The sequence below is a fragment of the Equus przewalskii genome, chromosome 27, assembly GCF_037783145.1.
Source record: "Equus przewalskii isolate Varuska chromosome 27, EquPr2, whole genome shotgun sequence".
In the NCBI taxonomy this organism is placed as follows: domain Eukaryota; kingdom Metazoa; phylum Chordata; class Mammalia; order Perissodactyla; family Equidae; genus Equus; species Equus przewalskii.
Window position 1 is genome coordinate 25,751,466 of NC_091857.1, and position 20,532 is coordinate 25,771,997.

General features: G+C 40.1%; 1 long non-coding RNA gene across 1 annotated transcript; it reads left to right on the forward strand.

Annotated features, from left to right (window-relative positions):
- The first annotated feature begins 7,925 nt into the window (after nt 1-7,925).
- On the forward strand, nt 7,926-19,786 carry LOC103555483 (uncharacterized). Its single transcript, XR_546012.2, has 3 exons — nt 7,926-8,008; nt 9,246-9,327; nt 19,508-19,786. It is a non-coding gene; the product is annotated as an uncharacterized lncRNA (long non-coding RNA).
- The last annotated feature ends 746 nt before the right edge of the window (nt 19,787-20,532 follow it).

Here is a 20,532-nt window from a genome sequence, read left to right on the forward strand (position 1 = left end):
GGCAAGCCACAGACTGGAAGCAAACATTTGTAATACATATGCTCAAAAAAAGGACCTACATCATAATATAAAGAACGCTTGCAATTTAACAATAATAAGACCACCAATTCAATAAAGAAAAGGGCCAAAGATTTGAACAAACAAAAGAAGAAAGACAAGTGGTCAAGAAGCACATGAAAAGATGCTCAAGATCACTAGTTATCAGGGGAAAAAAAGGCAGTGGTAACTATCTGAGGTGATGGATATGTTAACTAGCCTGAATGTAGCGATTGTTTCACAATATATGCATCTATCAAAATGTACACTTAAAATATATGTAGTTCTTAATTGCCAAATATATCTCATTTTTTTTTAAAAAAAGCACAATGATACACCACTTCAAACCCACTCATAAACTTAGTATGTGACCCAACAATTCTGCTCCTACATACTTAATTAAAAGAAATGAAAATATATACCCACAGCAACACTGTAGATATGTATATGAAAGTTGATAGCAGCTTTATTAATAATAACTAAAAACTACGCAGGATCCAAATGTCCGTTAACAGGTGATTGGATAAGCTAATTGTGGTATATTTGTTTGATAAAATACTGCTCAGCAGGGGTTGGCCCCGTGGCCGAGTGGTTAAGTTCACGCGCTCCGCTGCAGGCGGCCCAGTGTTTCGTTAGTTCGAATCCTGGGCGCGGACATGGCACTGCTCATCAGACCACGCTGAGGCAGCGTCCCACATGCCACAACTAGAAGAACCCACAACGAAGAATACACAACTATGTACCGGGGGGCTTTGGGGAGAAAAAGGAAAAAATAAAAATCTTTAAAAAAAAAAAAAATACTGCTCAGCAATAAAAAGAAACAAACTCCTGAAGTGGGCAGCAGCATGAATCAATCTCAATAACATTATACTGAACAAAAGAAGCCAAGCTCAAAAGGGCACATATTGTGTGGCCCATTGATATGAGATTCTAAAACAGGCAAAACCAGTCTATAATGATAGAAGTCGGAGAAGCGGTTGCCTGGGGCTGGGGGTGCAAGTGATCAACTTACAGAAGGGCAGGAGGGAAATTTCCGGAGTTATGGAAATGTTACGTATTTTGATTAGGTTGGTGGTTACACAAGTGCGTACGTTTGTCAAACTCGCTGAACTGTACATTTAAATGTGCGCATTTTGTAGCATGTGAATTATACTTTGATAAAGTTCATTTTAAAGAAAATAAAAATGTGCTCTGGATAAAACATTTACAGTAACAGTTCTCATTCATACTCCAACAATAGTTGTCGATCATTTTAGCCTCCCCAAGTTTCCACGTTCTGATGTGTAAAATGAAGCATTTGCAATCAATGACTTGAAAGTTCCCTTCCATTTGAACAGTTTTGGAACTTTTTCAAATGCTAAAATTAACCTGTCAAGTACAGTCCATAAACTTTCCATATGTACTGCTGTGTACCTATACATGTATAAATATGTGTGCATATACATATATACATGTGTACATTTATAACATGTGTGAATAAACACATATATACACACAGATATATACACATAGAGAGAGAGTATAAAAAATTCACTGCCTTTTTGTGTGATGTACGAACTTAATGGTATTTATATTTAAAAATAGCCAAAATATATATTTTTTACTTCATAGTTGCAAGGCTGATATGATGTCAATTGATCTTTGCAATCACAGTGAGTTAAGAATTGCTTATTGTTACTGAATTATTATAAAGAAGACCAATTTTGCTTTCTTTTTTTATGCTTATGAGTCCAGATGAGATCATAGTTTCTGCAGAATAATCTTCTGGAAAGGTCCTGCTGCTCAGAACAAGCAAGCATCATATATCATATACCATATTGACTTTTTCAGAATCGCGAGAAACATTTAGCACACCTCACCCTTGTCTTTCAATGTTAAGTGTGTTCACCACCATCACTAGTCATCCTTTACTGAGCATGTGTTCTTCACAGGACATCAGAATGAAATAAATCCTAAAACATTAAAGCAGTGATTCCCGAACTTGCCTGTTTGTAAGAATCACTTACTCCCTTTCCTAAGTGACCTAATGAGTGGAAATCTCTAGAAAGAAGGCCTGAGGTCTATATTTTTTATGTATAGCCCTCCCTCACTCCACCCCGTAGACAATGATCCTCAAGATTAGCTAAGTCTGGGAAACACTGGACTGGTGTGAGAAACCATAGAATTTACCTCAGAATCTCCTCAGATCACTTCTCGGAGACATTTGACACATTTAATGTGCTCAGATGTGGACTGTTTCTTTAAGTCTCACTGGTAATTTAGAGAGAAGGAGGTGAGTGGTAAATGACAACCAGACCACCAGATTCTGGGGCCAAGGGTGTAGTCACCATGGCGCTGTCTTGTGTTATAAATAAGTGTAACTAGGTCCGTTATCGTCAAGCAATAACCTCTACATGGAGCAGATATTTCAACCTGGGCCCTGAAAATCAAAATAAACTGGGCATCTCTCATCCAAAATAGCCAGAACGTGAATTTTCAAAGCCAGGATCCTGATGTAAGCAAATGTGCTGGTGGATGTTGGGTGTGTATCCGATAGCCAACAATTTGAGCTATGCAGAGCAGCTATGAGAGTCCACTGCAGACTGCGTGACAGGTCCAGAACATGGCTCATTTAAAACATCATTTTTTAAACCTCCATTCTTAAAGCCTTAAAGACAAGACTCAGATCTGATCCAGGAATAACGGTAGCCGTCATCTGTAATTTAAGAGGCAGGTGATAATCTCATTTTCCAGCCCTCCTGTCCCTTGAAGGTTGTTTATCTTTCCATAAATCAAAGACTTTCCAGCATCCAGGTTTCCTTAGGAGCCTGGAAGGCATGTTGTGAGCAGATAAGCCAGATCAAGAGGTCAAAGGACAAACTTAGTTCACTAGTCCGGCAAGAATCAATACAGCTTTCTCTCCTCAAAAATGCCCTGTTCTCAGTTTACTCTGTCGGCTTACCAGTGACTAAGGAAACAGGAAGCCACTAGAAAGTAATGAGCTTCTCCAAAGAAAATATGTGGGCCACTCCGACCAATGTCAGTGAGATGGGAGTGCAGAAGGAGACGTAAATACTCTGAAATGGACACAGGGAAGTTTTGACCGCGTTTCAAGCTCTCCCTCTCCCGCGTTTACAGATGGACTGTTTCAGAGGGGCCAGCTGGTCCAATCCCAGGAAAACTTCAAAAACATCATACCAGGAAATGTAGACAATGTCCAACATACTATCTGTGGAATCAGCTAAGGCTTTTTTTATTATAAAAGTTCTGGAAACTCCTTAGTAAATGTGTTAGTAATATTTTAAAAATACTTAAACCTGTTGAATTTTTCCTACTTCTATTATGGCTGATTGGTCAGTCAGAAGTCTCTAATTCAATAATTTCCAAACCTATCTGATGGCCAGATCTTTTAAAAATACATATTCCAAGCCCCACCCTAATTCAGTGGTCTGGGATGAGATTCAGGAATATGGGTAGTAAAAAGCCTCTTTCCTGACCAAATTATAACTGGCATTCGATTTGTTCAACACAAAAGTTGCGGACAGCAAGGCATCAGAAAAAATATGGCATATGCATACCTTTAAGTTATAAGAGTTTATAAGAACCTAAAATACATCCATTTGCCACATTTTTGATCTAAAGAATTCTTTTCGCATGTGGTCTACTGATTGAAGGGTGAAGCCATCTTTCTCGCGTGCTTCACACCCACAAGACTGGATACACCATTGCCGGTTTTAGTTTCTTTGAAATAGAACAAGGACTTAAAGACATTTGAAAGAAATCTGAACATAAGCTCTTAGATTTTTACAGTTTTTTCAATCCCACTTTCCTTATCCACAGACAACAATAAACAAACATTATCACTCTCTTCTCAGTCATACTTTATCAGTTTACATTATTTACGCTGTGTCATTGGTAGGTTTCGGAACAAACACGACGGGCTCTGGAAAGCATTTACATCAAATGGCATGTCAGAAATGCTTTGGAATATTAGGGAATGGGCTTTGAGCTGGGAGATGTCAGCTTGCCGTGGTCGCTAATCAGTATGTTTTGGGGAAATAAAAGAGAAAGTTTGTTAAGCCAGAGAATGAGTTGAATTAATAGAATCTCTACAATATTTCTTAAGAGCTCCACACACAGGTGATTAGGACAATTATCTAAGCTTGGGAAATATTACGCTAAACCAGGGCTTCTCAAACTTGAATAGGCATACAAATTCCCTGAGAGTCTTGTTAAAACGCAGATTCTGCTTTAGGATGTCTGGATTGAAGCTGGGGAATGTGAGTTTCCAACAAGCACCCAGCTTGTTAGGAATCTGAGTGGGAAGGCTCCCAGATGAGATCTTTATTATGTCACGTGATGTTCTTGACGAATGGCTAAAAAAGAGACGAAGCTGTGGCAGCAGAATTGTAGCTGAACGTGGATATTCTTGCATTCTAATCTAAATCTTACTTTAAAAATTAAATGGCTTCTTTTAAACAGAAGAGTTTATTAACTAATGTTTCTCATTAACGGTGTAAAATCTTTCGAATGTTGCCAACTATTTTCTGGACTTAAGTTTCTGTTTAGTAGACAGAAGAGTTAGGGAGCAGTAGCAGAATGCATTTTCATTTTTTGTTGATCTCGACATTACCAATCGTCTTTTTCTGTCCCCCCTACCCCGCTGCCAGTGAACTAGAAATTGAGCTATTTGCTCCTGTAGGTTTTGGCTGACAGGGAAGGAAACGATATTCATTGAAAACCTCATCAGGACACTTCTTTTAATTCTCTCTTCCAGTACTTGTTGTACAGTTTGGTTTAGCCAGTGACAGTAGCTAACACAAAGCCCAAATCTGTAATTTCTTGGCAGTAAATATCCCCAGGATGAATCATCATGGGGAAGACAGCAGTGGAGTTTGACAGTGGGATGAGGAAGAAAAGCAGAAGCAGTCCTCTGGCTGAAGTGGTTTATTTCAATTGTCAATACATCACAAAAGAGACTTTTAGTCAGAGTTTCATTTCCTCCCATTGTGATGGCTCCTACCACGATTGACACTTGATTTGACCCATTTCTGGCAATTCACGGCGTTACGCTAACACTAGCAACCAAACTCTAACCATAGTATGCTCATGCGGTGCACAGGATTATGGGTACTGCTATGGCTATAAAGGGAGCATTTTCTCCATGTGGCCTGAGAGGAATCAAGTCTGAATGCGTGTGCAGGGAGGGAGAGGCAGTTCTCTCTAGAGGTTAGGAACGCAGCCCTCGATTATCAAAAGCCTCCTGGCAGCAGTGTACAAAATCTTGCAGAGCAGGTGAACGTAGCTGGCTCTCCCCACAAGCCAGGATGCTCAATGCCTCCTCTTTAAAGGCCATCATTTACCACTGAAAATCCACATCTGAGACTTTTAACTCCTACTTAGGTGCAAAGTGTTACTCTAAAAGCACATGGCAGTTCCCTTCAAAATCATGGCAAGCTTTTTAGGGAATAGAAGAGACAGAACAAGAAGCCTACTAAATGGGCTGTTATTGGTCAAGTGTAGCAAGACAGTCGTGCCCACATTCCCATGTGTTTTAAAAATATCTACACAGGAGGGCTTTGAGTTTTTGTTGATGGTGGTGGTTGTTTTTGAGGAAGATTTGCTCCAAGCTAACTTCTGCCACCAATCTTCCTCTTTTTGCTGAGGAAGATTGGCCCTGAGCTAACATTCATGCCCATCTTCCTCTACTTTATTTGTGGGACGTCTGCCACAGCATGGCTTGACAAGCGATACATAGGTCCGTGCCTGGGATCAGAACTGGCAAACCCCAGGCTGCCAAAGCAGAGCACACAAACTTAACCACTAGGCCACTGGGCCAGCCCCAAGAGCTTCGAGTTTTTTTATATTGAGAGATGAAGACACTCCCTGCAGTGAATCCTGCTACTTAATCAGCAGGCCAGCTTTTAAAATTATGTTTCACTATAATATGTAATAAAGATGTTTTTGTGATCTCTTAACTGTGTAATTATCAGAAACACAGTTCCATTCTTTTAGAGGCCAGAGACCCCTTTGAGAATATGATGGAATCTGTGGGCCATTTTCCCAGGACCCAAAAACATCTTCTGCATACAGCTTCCAGGGGTTTATAAAATGCCCTAAAAGACCTTTTTTCTTTATGTGGCTATCAAGTTACAAATTTTCATTCCAATATAATATAGATATTCCCTGAGTCTTTCCAAAGAAAGAGATATAGGTACTAAACACTGTAAGCTCCGGCTAAGAAGCCCAGAAACTTCTGTCCCTCTCAGAAAACTGTCTGCTGTCAGCCCCTGGCTCCAGGAAAACGTTGGGAGGGAACAAGAATCACCTACTGTGAAGTTCTGATAGCCACCAGCTTCCTGTGCTGGGGCCGATGGAACGGGCTTCAGTTATGCAAAACAGTTCATTTGGTGCCAACTACAGTACCCATTTCATTGTTCACTGTTTCCGTGTTCGGGAACTCCTCCTCAATGATCGCCTGTGGCGTCACTGCCATTCTGAATCATGCAAATGAGGATGTCATATCCTCTGACTCAGAATGCTTTATTTCATTGAAAATTATTTTAAGAACTGCAAGCAGAGAGTTGGTCTTTGCTTAGATCTGACTTCCAAATACATCACTTTTCCTTTTCCCAGAGATCCAACTGATGCAGAGGGAAACTGGGGAGTATGCAGGGAGGGACCCAGTGGATCTGAGCTGGAGAAGCATGAACATTTGCCAGCAGAGGAGTGCTCCTCTACTGAGAGGCTGTGATTCGCGGTCTTTGCCAAATTTGGTGCAGAAGCTAATAGTACATTTCCATGTATGTACTTTTCTCCCTATTTTCCCCAAGGAAAGGGCGAGTCAGGATATGCATGCATAGCATGCAGGACTGAAATAGACTTGTTTGAGTAGTTCTGTACCCTATTAAGTGAAGTTACTTGGCTTTGTGCATTTTGAGCACCAGCATCCATTCTGGACCAGTCAGGCAGCATCCCCGTAGGCCAACTGTCTTTGTACTTTTGTCTCTATACTGAAACCCTATGCAATGAGCATAGTGATTTATGAAAAAAGATGTTAAAATAGCATTTGGGTCCCAGTGGACTAGTTGTGTGACTTACTGGCTATGTGAACTTAGGCAATATATTGAACGTCTCTGAGCTTCAGTTTACCTAGCTATAAAATGGGATAATAATGATACCTATCTCGGAGCATTATTGTGAGGATGTAATTAATTAATATAATACATGTAAACTTCCTAGAACAATGCCCAGTGTGTATTCAGTACTGTCTGATGGTTAGCTGTTATCACTGCATAACTTATCCCTGAAGCATTTCTTTAATTCAGGCGTAAAGCCAGAAGGAACATGTCTTGATTTTGGTTTACAGGACAAAAGACAGTCTGGCATAGACTTTGGAGGCTGATAGCTCACCACACTGGAAAATGCTTTAGCAGTTAAAAGTCAGCCAAGTTCAAAAATCATCTCTTAGCTGAATGACCTTTGGGCTCAGTGTCCTCAATTATTAAGTAATAATAGATTCTTTCTCCTGGAATTTTAATGGCACTTAAACCAAACAAAGCAGGTAAAGCACTTAGCCCACAAGAAGCAAGTGGACAATCAATGTTAGTCATCATAAGACTAAAAATTAACTTAAGCATCAAGGTATGCAAACTATGGAATATAGGCAGTAGGCACCCACTCACTTAAGAACTATTGATATTGCACTTACTATGTGCCAGGCACAGATCAACACACTTCATTTTTTTAAAATCCTTTTATTAGTTCTCCCAGCAACTTCAGGAGACAGGTACTATTACTTTGCCCTACTTTAAATATGAGGAAGCAGAGGCACACAATTACCAAGCTGCACATCCGAGATTCAATCTCAGGTTCCCTTGACGATGCTCTTCCAGTGCTGTCCAATGGAACTTTCCGCAATAATGGAACTCCTCTGTCTGTGCTGTTGACACTAGCTACTGGGCACGCAGGGCAACTGAGTCCTTGAAATGTGGTGAGTGTGCTGGAGGAACAGATTTTTTATATTGTCTGGTTTTCATTAATTTAAATTAAATTTAAATAGCCACATATGTCCAGTGGTTACCATATTGGGCGGACATACAGCCCAGACCACCATGTTGCATTACTTTACTAAAGGGCTAGTTCCACTAAAGAGAGAAACTAGTAGGGACCCTTATCCACACTGTTCTTACTCCTCTGGCTACAGTTCCTTCACTCAGGATTTTTATCAGTATTTTCTTTTATTTTTTACATGGCCTTTTCTGATGCACTAATTATCTTCAGTAAATAGAGACTGCTCCAAATGCTCCATTAATAATGGTTCATTGTTTAACATTTTACCACTTTTGCCAGGAAGGATTTCTCATTGTGACTGATGCCAGATACTATTCTTTAGCCATAGGTCACATGTGGACAGTTTTCTGCACATGCCCGTCCCATGCTTCTCTAGAGAGGGCAGGAGCTCTAGTTTGCTTTCTTGCAGAATGAGCAGCTTTCTGACCGGTGTCGAAACTGAAAATGAAGCCCTGTTGGACAGAATAGAAAGCCATGAAACTAGGCTTTCCCTTGAGGCACCAAATTATGCTTTTACTTTTGCTTCTATTTCATAAAATTAGCTTCTTGGAGCAGGCCTGTCTGATTGCAAATGGCCAGTCCTCCCCTTCTCAACCTATGTGCCCTTACTCCCACTGCCGTAATTTGGCAGTTGTGACCTGTCCGAGCTCAAAGAGATTCAGGAAGAAACTTTTTTAAATATCACATCTTTCTCCTGAGTTAAATCCGTATTGCAGTAGGAAAAAACAATTTCATTTGAATGATAATATATGCAACTTGTTGCCCATTCTCATTTTGACTTCATGATTTTATTCAATTATCTGTGCTATGAGGCTCCATCCAAATGAGCACTGCCCATTTGTAAGCAGGACAGAGTCTGACGGTCACTTTTACCCAAGTCCCCAGCACAGCATCACATGTCATCAGCATTTTCAAAACTGCATTTCCAAAATCACCACTGGCATAATTTTGCTTAGAAGCCACATGACAGGAACCCCACAGAGAAACTTGAAATCCTAAGCAAACTTTCAAAATATGGCATAACGATTATCCAATGATTTCTAAAAGGAAAGGCAGCGGCATCTCCAGGTAGTTCAGCCTGCCTTGCTGTTCTTGGAGTTGATTGAGTAGTTCAAATGCGAATCTCCTGCTAAGTCATTTCCTCTCTTTGTTTGCAGACTGGATTTCCAAGCAGAATGTTCATATCTTTTTCTGTATGTAGACTGACTCAGCCTTGCCACAATTTTGTGGGCGAAGTGGGTACGTACGTTATGTGCTTATCTTACTCATTTTCTAATGATATTAGAATGATGATCTTGAGAGATTTTAATTTCTCTTGTTTTCATTGGATTCTCTCTTCTCTCCCACCTTCATTCCTATTGATGTGTTCATAGGTTATCATTTGGGTGAATTTTGACGCACAATGAGTCAAAAATATCAACACATAGTTTTGATACGCAATTTTTTTTTTCACTAATATAATAGAGGGCAGTTGCCTTGGCACTTACCAGAAAGAAAAAATAAATAAATAAAAAAGAAACAAAACATGAACTTCAGGGTGTTGCTCTCAAGAGACCTGAGAATCCCATCATGATATGTGTAATATTTTTCATCTAGGTGCCATAAACCTCCTCTCATGCCACACAAATGCCTTGCTCCTCTGTCTGAGGTTAGCAGAAGATTTCAGTCAAAACTTGTGTTCAGGGGCTGGCCTGAGGCTGAGTGGTTAAGTTCACATGCTCTCCTTTGGCGGCCCAGGGTTTCGCCAGTTCAGATCCTGGGTACAGACCTAGCACCACTCATTAGGCCATATTGAGGTGGTGTCCCACATAGCAGAACTAGAAGGACCTACACCAAGAATATACAACTATGTACTACGGGACCTTGGAGAGAAGAAGAAAAAAGCTTGACAACAGATGTTAGCTCAGGGCCAATCTTAAAAAATTAATTAATTAATTAATTAAAAACTCACATTCACAGCTCATAAATTTTGAAAGCTGACAAGCCTCCTTGCTGGGTGGGTTTGTATGGTTAGGTAGCTGTGAACCTTAAAACCAATTGTAGAATTCCCTTGTCTGGGAAGCCAAGCTAGATGAACACATCAATTGTGAGTCCAGAATTATAAAAACAAAAGACATCAGTTTTACCCCCCACCACCATCAAGTCTTTCATTTTGAAGCATTTTAATATAAGCATTATGGTTTAAAATTGCTGCGAGTAGAAAAAAAGATCTCTGTGTTCTTGCTTTTAATTTGCTTTGCATCAATAACATTCATATCAATTAGAAAGCAACTTCTTGGGTAGGAGAGAAATAGAATTCATAGACATAGAAATGAAAAGATCAAAAACCATAGGTGTTTATTATTGATCTCTACAAGGCAAAAAGTAGCCGCAAACTTTGGGTGCTATTTCGTGCCATATTTTATTTATTTTTACATTCCTGAAACCTGGAACATGAGTTTATTCAAAAGGCAGGCAATGCACTAGACAGTGGAATACAAGAAGAATAAGACACAATCTTTACTTCAAAGAAGTTCACAGTCTACTTAGGGAGTATGAACATAAGTATTTTAAAAGAAAGTCTTAAGTGCAGTAATAGCTATATGATTCACGAGAACACAGAGGCATCCAACCCATCAGTCTTCCTGGAGAAGGTGGAATCTGATCTGTGATTTGAAGGAAGAGTAGAAGGCAGCTTTGTGAAAAGGAGGTAGAAGGAGAGCAAAGGGACAGGAAGGAGGAGCATGGTGCACATGGAGAATTAAAGTGTTTCCACATTGCTAGAGAGGAAACTATGAAGGAGAGATTCATAAGAGATAAGCCTAGACAGGTCAGAAGGGAACAGATCTTGAGGGCCCTATTTACAGCAGGTGTAATTTAGGATTTTAAGCAGAGGAAAGGAAATGTACAATTTGTTTTTTTAATTTTATTTTTTGTCAAATTTTTTTTCTGCATCAAGATGATCATGTGGGTTTTGTAACGTTAATGTAGTATATCACATTTACTGATTTGCATGTGTTGAACCATCCTTGCATTCCAGGGATAAATCCCACATAGTCATTGTGTATGGTCTTTTTAAGTGGATAGTTGAATTCAGTTTGCTAGTATTTTGTTGAAGATTTTTACACCTATGTTCATCAGGGAAGTTGGCCTATAATTTTCTTTTCTTGTAGTGTCTTTTTCTGGCTTTGGTATCAGGGAAATGCTGGCGTCAAAAAATGAGTTTGGGGGCTGGCCCAGTGGTGCGGTGGTTAGGTTCTCATGTTCCACTTCAGCTGCCCAGGGTTCGCTGGTTCGGATCCCGGGTACAGACATGGCACCACTTGGCAAGCCATGCTGTGGTAGGCGTCCCACATATAAAGTAGAGGAAAATGGGCACAGATGTTAGCTCAGGGCTAATCTTCCTCAAAGAAAAACAAGGAGTTTGGAAGTAAGCCCTCCTCTTCATTTTCTGAAAGAGTTTGAGAAGAATTACTGATAATTCTTCTTTAAATATTTGATAGAATTCACCAGTGAAGCCATCTACTCCTGAGCTTTCCTTTGTAGGGAGGTATTTGATTACTGGTTCAACCTCCTTACTAGTTATAGGTCTGTACAGATTTTCTATCTTCATGATTTTAGTGGTTTATCTGTTAGTTCATCCTGCATGACAAACTACTCCAAAACGTAGAGGTTTAAAAGAATGACTATTTAGCCAGCACAGCTGATTCTACTTGGCTCTCACATATCTCTGGGGTCAGCTGGCAAGTTGGGTGGCAGCTAGATGATCCAGGAGGGCCTCACTCACACGATGGTTGGAAGCTGGCTGCCACAGTTCCTTGTTTCTACTCCATGTGGCCTCACATCCACCAGCAGGCTAGATTGGGCTCTTTCACACAGTGGTCTCAGGGTTTCCAGGGCAGCAAGAGCAAAAGCTACCAGGCCATTTGAGGCTGGAGCTCACAGTGTGAACAACGACATGACTATTTCTAAATTTTTCAGGTATCCAGAAAGGAAGCAATTTATGAAATGATTCACTGAGTTTGAGAAAGGGTGGAGTCAACAGGTAGACCCTGGAAACAATTAAAACGGGGCTATGGTGGGATGAAGAGCTGCCACCATCCAATGGAAACATTTTCACTCTAAATGTAATTCATGTATCTCTCATCCCTGCTTTTGCAGAAATATGGCTACCTGCAAAGTCTCCTCTCATCACTGCCACCACCAACTACTTCTGGGAGTCCTTTCTAGGTGTCCCATGTGGGCTCAAAAACAAACCAAGTCAGCTAGGACTTACTTGGTGTTCATCAAACATTTCTTTTTTACCTGCCCCAGCTGCCTTCTGATTTAAGTAATATGCCATTCTTTAGCACCCCCACCTTTTGTTCTTGGAAACTCCATTTTCAATTAACATTTCAGCTTCTACTTGACACCTCTGTCAGTTCTGCTGGAAATTATAGCTGCTACCAAGAACAACTACAGTGCCAAATATATATGGTGTTCTGATGCAGAGCAGAGGAAAATGTAGCTCCATTTCTTTGATACTCTCAGGTGGATACTAAAGGATTTATACTGTCCCTCCAAATGTTATACATTTTAGTGAAAATAGTTTTAACAGAATGTACTATTGAGAAGAAAAACTTATTTGTTATTGTTTTTCTTTGGCTTTCTTTTTGGTTTTGGTTTTGTTTTGTTTTTTTGCTTTTAGCATTTTTGTTTTGTTTTTGATGATGTAGACTTATGAAGGAATAAAAATCTCCTCCTTCCCCCACTTTCACTCCGGATAGAAGATGCTAGCATTTGTATCTTTAAAGGTCTAACCTTTCCTTCTAGCATCACTCCAGAGAAGAGTGCACAGCTTTTTTATTTCGGAGCCACAAAGTAAGCCAGAAGAGGGATGGAAGGTGATGTTTTCAGCTGAATTGAGTGCCCCAATCCCCAGGGTGGCTTCTCTGAGTTAGAAAGAAGTCAGTGATGACAGTCTTCTCAAGGAATGGGAATTATGTCTCCCCTTAGCAACCTTACTCAAGGGCAGTAGGACCTCTGAGAAAGGGCTAGATAAAGGTGTGAGAACTGACCACTTAGAAGTCTTCCTACACAGAGCACAGAGACACCCACTTCCTGATGGAGGAGATGACCTTAAATAATGACCATCTCAGAATATACAATGATGGACCAAAGGCCAGAGGATCTTTGTCTCAATCTTCTAGATGGGGAAAGTCTGTTGGGTGCTCTAAAGACCCTAGGGTGGCATGGACAACCACCAAAACATGATCAAGTTTGAAAATCCTACAAACCCTGTTGAAAAGGAACTGAAACTGATTTATCTAACTTAGAAAAATAAACATTGTGGTTTTTACACACAAGTGCAGCAAAGAAATATGGATTACACAACTTCAGCTTTTATTACCAAGCCTTTCTCTCCCTAATACCCAGGCAGCTGGACCTGGGCCAGGGATGAATCTAAAAACAAACAAACAGTAAGCCATGTTCAGAGCAACCACTTCTCTCATACAAGCACTGCTTTATTATCAGGCCAAGCTTATCTTCCTGGATCTCTGTCCCTGAGGAAAAATTCTCTCCCAGGAGATTCAACAGTGTCTATTGCAAATAGACCTCTGTTGTATCTGCCACATCAATTAGGCAAATGTGCCCAGATAGTTCTGAATTCCAGAGACGGGTAACATGGGACTCAAGACCATATGTTGGGGGTCATAGGAAATATCATGCTCAAAAAGTCATGTCCTCTGACTTGTTAGTAAGTAGATCATCTTCAGAAGCTGTATTAGGATGCACTAAATGCTATAACAACCCCAAAATCTCGTTGGACAAATGCATTAAGAGTTTGTTGCTTCCTCACATCACAATCAAATGAGATCAGCAAGGAGCTATGCTCCACGGAGTCATTCAGGGATGCATTTTCCTGCCGTCTTATGGTAGTGCCACTTTCCAAGGATTCATCCTTCTCTGCGTTAAGCCAGTGATGAGATGAGAGCCAATGATGGGGCAAGAGCATAGAGGACTGCATTTGATAAGACTCCATGAGTCAAGCCTTGAAGTTGTATGTAGCACTAACGTCCAAATTCCATTGCTGCAAATTCAACACACCCTTTTTGCTCACTGCCAAGAAAGCTGGGAATTGCATGCCCAGGAATCAGTGGAAATTCATTTGGTAAACATCTAGCCAGTCTCAAGTCTCAGCCACAGGAATCAGCTCTTTCTCTCTGCTTATGTTTCTCCCTTCTCCTGAATTGGATGAGTTAATGACCAAAGATATCACAGAAGAAAGTATTAAATTATGACTACATTCCAACGACCTGAACAACTTATAGAATCTTAGTTCTCTTTGTGAAAGTTAAATCCTAGAAACAGGTAGATCAACTCCTTATTTTAATAATTATTTCACAGTGAATCTATAATTTGTTCTGGTGCTTATGATGAGCAGGCAACGTAAAACACTGGAAATCTAATTTTTTACTTCCTTAGAAAGGTACAAACATTGCCTCGCTCCACAATTTTACTAATGTGGTGAGAGATTGGCATTTGAGCTCCAAAGCCTCTCCAGACTGAGGTCACAGCTATGGGCCCCGGAGACTTGGCCTCAGAGAGCCAAACCACAAATCTGAAGGCCTTTTGGTGAATTAAAGGAATGAAACTGAATGTGCATACCCTTGGGTGGGAGTGCCCTCATCAAGGATGCTACAGAGCCTTCTCCTCCTAGTCTGGAAGCCTGAGGAGTGAGTCTACAAGACCAGGCGGGTAATCTACTTGTTCTCCCCTTGGGAGTGCTGGAGATAGGGCAAACTTTCCAGCCAGATTCCTTTTCTAATATTCCATGCTGCACTGACCTTCTACTGACTACGTGCACTCACAAGTCTACATTGGGAAATTAGTTTAGGGAGGGTCTCAGATAAGACTTCTCTTGATATTCTATGAATCCAGCTTATCTTCAGTCAGTCTCTGATTTCTTTTCTCTTCTTAAAGATTGGCACCTGAGCTAACATCTGTTGCCAATCTTCTTTTTTCTTCTTCTTCTCCCCAAAAACCCCCAGTACACAGTTGTATATTGTAGTTGTGAGTGCCTCTGGTTGTAGTATGTGGGATGCCGCCTCAGCATGGCTTGATGAACGGTGCCATGTCTGAACCCAGGATCCGAACCAGTGAAACCCTGGGCCGCTGAAGCGGAGCGAGTGAACTTAACCACTCGGCCATGGCGCTGGTCCCAGTCTCTGATTTCTAGTGAATGCCTTCTTCTCTAAATATATTTGAATTCTTTCATTGATCTCACTGTCAATTTTTGTCCAAGATCCTCTTCAGTTAAAGGCTGCCTAACACAAGCTAAGAATAACTAAAAAGTTTCAGAGACAGTTAAAAATGTTTAGGGATTCAGAAAAAATGACACAAATTTCAAAGAAGAAAGGGTCAAAAAGTGTTTTGAATGGTGTGACCCCTTGAATTTCTGCATAAAGTCACCTGGGCTACTTTTTCACAATGCAAATTCCTGGTTCCCACCATAGACCCACAAATTCAGACTTTCTGAAAGATAGAGCTGAGATTCAGAAGTTTTAAACAAATTTCCCAGGTGATTCTAATTCACAGTAAAGTTGAGAATCACTAAACTAAAGGATGATTGGGTCTCTTGATAAAATACCTTTATCTCAAGAAAGAACCTTCAGCATGTACTTATGGAAGTTTGCTGTCTGTCTGTATCATTATAATATGGGTAACCTAAGGATGACTACGAAGAGAAAGTGTTAAGTGTTCCCCCACTCCACATCTTGCCCCACGGAAAGCCTGATGTCCTGATAGATACCCCATAAACAGTAAGCTGGTTGATGCGTTCAAGCATATCCTGAAGGACACCATGCCCTATCCCTTTCTTCATAGATAACTAGGGAGAGAGAGAGGAAGATATGAGGAGGCAGTTGCCTCTTTCTTAACTCCTCCTTGGGTTTGGGGGGAAATCAGAGAGGAAGGGGAACATTGAACTTGTCCTTCCTCCTCCAAATCTTGACCCAATAGACTCTCCCATAAGGTTGTGAGGGTGTTCCAGTTATCTATTCCTGTGGAACAATCGACCCCAAAACTTAGTGGCTTAACATAACCATGTTATCTCCATAGTTCTATCAGTTGAGTGAGTTCAGGTGGATGGTCAGTCTTGGTATTTCTCATGTAGTACCAGTCAAGTAGCAGCTGGATCTGGAGATCTCTGAAGGTTCATGGGCCAAGTGTAGAAAATGACTCCCTCATATGGTTAAGAATTGACGCTGAGTGTCAGCTTGGGGCACATCCAGGGCTATCAACGAGAGCACCTGCATGTAGCCTCTCCATGTGACTTGGGCTTCTCACAGAATTGGTTAGGGTGTGGGAAGTCTGAGAAGGACTGGTCCAAGAGCAAGCATTCCAGGCAGGAGCTGCAAGACTTCTCATAAACTAGCCTCAGAAGTCATAGAACACTCCTTCTAATTCATTCTTTTGGTCAAGTAAGTCACTTAGGCCAGCCTAGATCCAAGAAAAAGGGAAATAGGCTTCTCTTCTTGATGAGGGTAAGGTCATATTGAAGAAAAACACGAGGGTGCGAGATACTATAACAGCCATCTTTGGAAAGTACAATCTTCCGTAGAGGGTGTCTCTGAAATATGGTGCAGATCTTGTTTTTATTTTCCCACCAAGGGTATTGGAAGGGAATTAAAAAGGTACTTAAGATTCTGGGGATGGGCTAAGGTAGGCCCAGAAGATGGTACAGAAGGTAGCATTGGGGTGACTCTGAGAGCTCAGCCACAAACCCCACCCAACTCCAGCTCCCTGTGGTTCACCATGCCTTGGCATTACAGCAGAGGGAACAGAGGCTAGCACTGTTCATTGCCTATAAAAACATCTCAGGGGTGAGAGTTGGGGGCTATAGAAGCCCACACTGCACAGCTTCCACGTGGAGTGAATAGATACCACAACCACATGCTCACATACACCATGCTGATGGCAAAGACCCATACAAAAGGCTCTCCATCAATTCTTTCCACTCAGGCATGGGATGCCCTGGGCATTGCCCGGAACATACACAGACATGCAGGGCAAGAACAAGAGAGTGATTGAGAAGAAAGACAGGCCTTCCCTTCTTCTCTATCAGGTTCCTTGAAGCTACACAGAAGACAGTAACAGAGTACAGTGATTCTGGAATATGCATGAATATTTACTCCACAAGAGACTGAGAGCTTAATAATGAAATTAGAATGCAAATCACTATTCAAGGCTGAATTTATCAGCAGGGATGAAGACGCCTTAATGGTGTTTTATACTTCCTCTTCTCTGTATCTCCTCCACACCTACCCATTAAAGGCAGGGGCAAGGGGTTGGGAACTTGAAAGATTATGATAACAGCGTAAAAAATAATCCATTTCATCTTTTGATACTACCAAAATGCTCAAGCAAACTTTCCATATGTAAAGACTTTTTTGAAATAAAGCATTTGACTCAATTTCCAATAAGAAGATCCTGAAAGTTAGACCTAATTGTGTCAGAGGTGGTTCTGTGGCAAAAAGCATGAAAAATGTGGAGTGTTTTGGTTCCATAGAGATAGCTATTTCATTCCAGGAATAGAGCTATGTGGTCATTTATAAATGTCTGTCCCTGCCATTAGTTTGTAAGCTCCCTGAGGGCGGGGCCCACCATTGATTGTATCTCTAGCATCTGACATGGTACATTGCACAGAGAAGGTATTCAGTACTTGTTGAATGAATGATTGAGTTGAGTTGATGAGTCTAAGAAGCACAGAACTTTAGAGGGAGAAGTGACTTTCGAGATCATTCAGTTCAACCTTGATCTTACAAATTATTATAGGCATGGAGGAAACAGAAGGTTGAGGAGAGGAGGGCAGGGTCAATAAGTAGAAGAGGACCTTAGGGAATGAATTCATTTGAGGTGTGAGAGAGCAAATAAGAGCCAGTGAAGGGTATAAAGAGGGGTGCAGAGTAGTAGGAAGGAAATCAGAAGAGAGTATTATGTCAGAAGTGATTCGCTGAGAGAAGAAGGAAGTTACAAGTGTCAAAAATACTGTCAAGAAGAGGGTAGACCATAGTTCAAGTTGTGTAATTATTATTTCTACAGATTGAGTAAATTCTATTCAGGAGTATAGTTGGTACTACATTCCGTTCTGAAAGTAAACATAAATTGTGCCAAAGTGCATAGTTTTCTGCTCCAATAAAAGCTTTGCCAACTGTCAAATACCAGTACTTTTAAAATTTAATAAGGATCTACTTCACAGTTAGAGGTATTTCTTTCCCGACCCCTACCTTGATTTCATGCAAATTATGAATAAGGAATATAGCAATTTAATAAATGACTGTACTTTTGAACTTAGCTATAATAGGAATCTACCAGAAGAGTGATTTAGAAGAAAAACTATAAAAAGTATTCTGCTTATGTTGAACTGAATTAAGGCTTCTAGGGAGATAGATGAAAGTGTAGTTTGCTAAAAATAGGGTACTTTGAACAAAATAGAAAGTGTCACACGTCTTATGCATACAATTGATATAAGTAGTGTTATTTAACTTATAACCATTGTCACTTGAATGGATGATCACCTATGAATTTTTAACTGCAAGTTGCAATCTGAGCCAAATCAAAATGAATACTTATCAAAATAATAGATTTCACTTTTGTCTGCACTGTAAAATTACCAAATTGATATAATATCTTACACAGAGCATTATCATGAAGATCAGACCATGCTCTTTCAAACACATCATTTTCTCTGGACGTTTTTTTAACGTCAATCATCCCAAAGGATCTCTGCTAACGTCATTACAGAGAAATAGGAAATGAGGTCTGCCATTTACTAATGTGCCATTATTTTGCAAAAAAGAAAAATCTAATAGGAATTTAAAGAAAAGGAGTAGGTGGGAACGAGGAGAAAAACATGTTAAAATGTGAAAATCAAGTAAGACAACTTGTTCAGATTCCAACAGCCCACAGCATACCACATTATGCCTGTCTCATAAATTTTTCTTTAGCTTGGGGTAGAAAATTAAATTACCACATTTCTGTGATTTAGGATCTTTGAATTTGATTTGAATAACTGTGATTCTGAGGTTGCTTCACTACATTTTTTCCTATTAAGGTAAAGCTTTTTATTATTTCAAGAATTATTCACATGATAGTTTTGGTTCCCTAAGATCTTAAAATGCAAAATATGTTTACTAATTTTATTAAAATGAATGTTAGGTAATTAGCATAGATACTGATGATTACCTACACAACAAGTATTCCTTCTTTCCTATCAGAACCCTGATTTTATTCAGGCAGTCACCCTATCTTCATCACTGGCAAAATCCTGATTAGCTTAAACCAATCGTGGGCATGTCATTGCCCAGGAAAGTGATGTTGGTCCCAGGATGATCCCGCGATCTAAGTTGGCCCAATCAAACTGGAGAGAAAGGCTTAGTCTCTCTCTTTCTCCTGCTAGGCTTGAACAAGAAACACGAAGTCCCAGTTGTCACAGAGAGCCATCTTGCTCCCCTGAGGAGAACTGGTCTTAAGATCAAGAGTGACAGAGCAGAGCTACTGAAAGAACCTGAATTTTCGATACCTCCATTGAACTGCTGTTCATTATCGCTGGAGCCCACTTTACCCTTTGGATTGCCAGAAATGGAAGAAAATAAATGTCCTTTTTTTTGTCTATTTAAACGGAGCTTTTCTGTAATACACAGCCAAAAGCTCTCAAGTGTAACTTACTTAAACTCTTAAAAATAGCATTGTGTATTTACTTTATTCTTTCCTCACAACTTTGGGTGGCATACTTCTAATACATTTGAGAATACAGAGGCCAACTAAGGACAAATTATGTACCAAATATAATCTAACCATGTTATGACTAGAACTTCCGCAGCCTAACATACCAACAACATATGATAGTCCCTTAAGATAATTCAGACAGATCAAAACAGTAGCTTAAGTATTTAAACCATTCTGTGACCTCTGCCAGGTTACTCATTCTCGCTAGGCCTGAATTTCACATCTGTAAGATAAGGATAATAATATCTACCTGATGGACTTGTGGTGTAAACTGAAGATCTAAACATCTGAAACATAGTAAGCTCTCAATAAGTATCTGCTCTGTGTGAATTTCCCAGCACATCCAGCTCACAGCTTTACATAGTGGCTACTCAGTCAATGTTTCCTGAACAAAATAAAATTGAGTACTATATCCATGCTGTGAAATATGTGCTATTATAGAAGGAATAAGTACAATTAGTAGGACTTTTTTCAACTTTTGATCCTTCTAAGCCTTTCATTGCTTCCAGTTTTGCATTGATATTTTTCCTATCTTACTGCTCACGCCTAAACCAAAATGGAAAATTAGCACATGATTACAGTCTATTTAAATGTATGATAAGTCACATTTATATACCAGTCTGGACTTGATCAGGAAAACAAAGTCAATATCAACATTATGGAGAAAATGGATGGAAATAGAAATTAAGGCTACAT